Consider the following 794-nt stretch of genomic DNA (forward strand, 5'->3'; position numbering starts at 1 on the left):
CAGGGATCCTTTCTTTTTATTATTTTTTTCATGTCTTTATACATCTACTTTGTTTTGTTTTTTTGCATTGCAATTCTTATTACACATATATACCACAATTTTTCATATCTCTCTATATAAAGTAGGTTGACACCCAATTTGTGTCTTCATACATGTACTTTAGATAATGATGTCTATCATATTCCATCATCCTTGCTAACCCCCTGCCCCCTCCCTTTCCCTCCCTCCCCTCTTCCCTATCTAGAATTCATCTAATCCTCCCATGTTCTATAGTATGTTACTAAGGAAGTTTCTCTGATCATGGAGAGTACCAGAAACCATGAGGAGGAGTTGAGTGTTCTCTCCTGAGTGTGAAGCAAGCTCTAGGTTTTGCATTACTGCAACTGCCTTTTGCCATTGATGATTATTCTTAATTCTCTTTAGAGATTAAGAGGGAGAGAATACTGTCTGAGTGGTTTTTGTTATTAAAAAAATATATGAAGTTATAAATAGGTTTTAAATAATTAAATGGAAATCAAATGTTAGGTAAGCACTATCCATAAGAAAGAGTGGGCATGTGAATATAAGAACGAAATTTTATGGGCAGGAATATTTTACTAAAGAAAAAAAATAGATTGCATAAAATTAGAAATACCAATTATATACTTATATACATCAAATAAGATGTCTTCACAATATATAAGGCAATGTTGACCAAGTAAAGGAATAAAGTGACAAATTCACAATCATATTAGAGATATTAGCATTCTTTTTAGTAATTGATAAAACAGGAAAACATTGATAAATATGTAGAA

The 794-nt window shown here is 31.5% G+C and overlaps 1 non-coding gene across 1 annotated transcript; it reads left to right on the top strand.

Moving 5' to 3' along the window:
* Nucleotides 1-230: 230 nt before the first annotated feature.
* Nucleotides 231-456, top strand: LOC143406614 (small nucleolar RNA U3). Its single transcript, XR_013092252.1, has one exon. It is a non-coding gene; the product is annotated as a small nucleolar RNA U3 (small nucleolar RNA).
* The last annotated feature ends 338 nt before the right edge of the window (nt 457-794 follow it).

Source organism: Callospermophilus lateralis, chromosome 8 (genome assembly GCF_048772815.1).
Source record: "Callospermophilus lateralis isolate mCalLat2 chromosome 8, mCalLat2.hap1, whole genome shotgun sequence".
NCBI lineage: Eukaryota > Metazoa > Chordata > Mammalia > Rodentia > Sciuridae > Callospermophilus > Callospermophilus lateralis.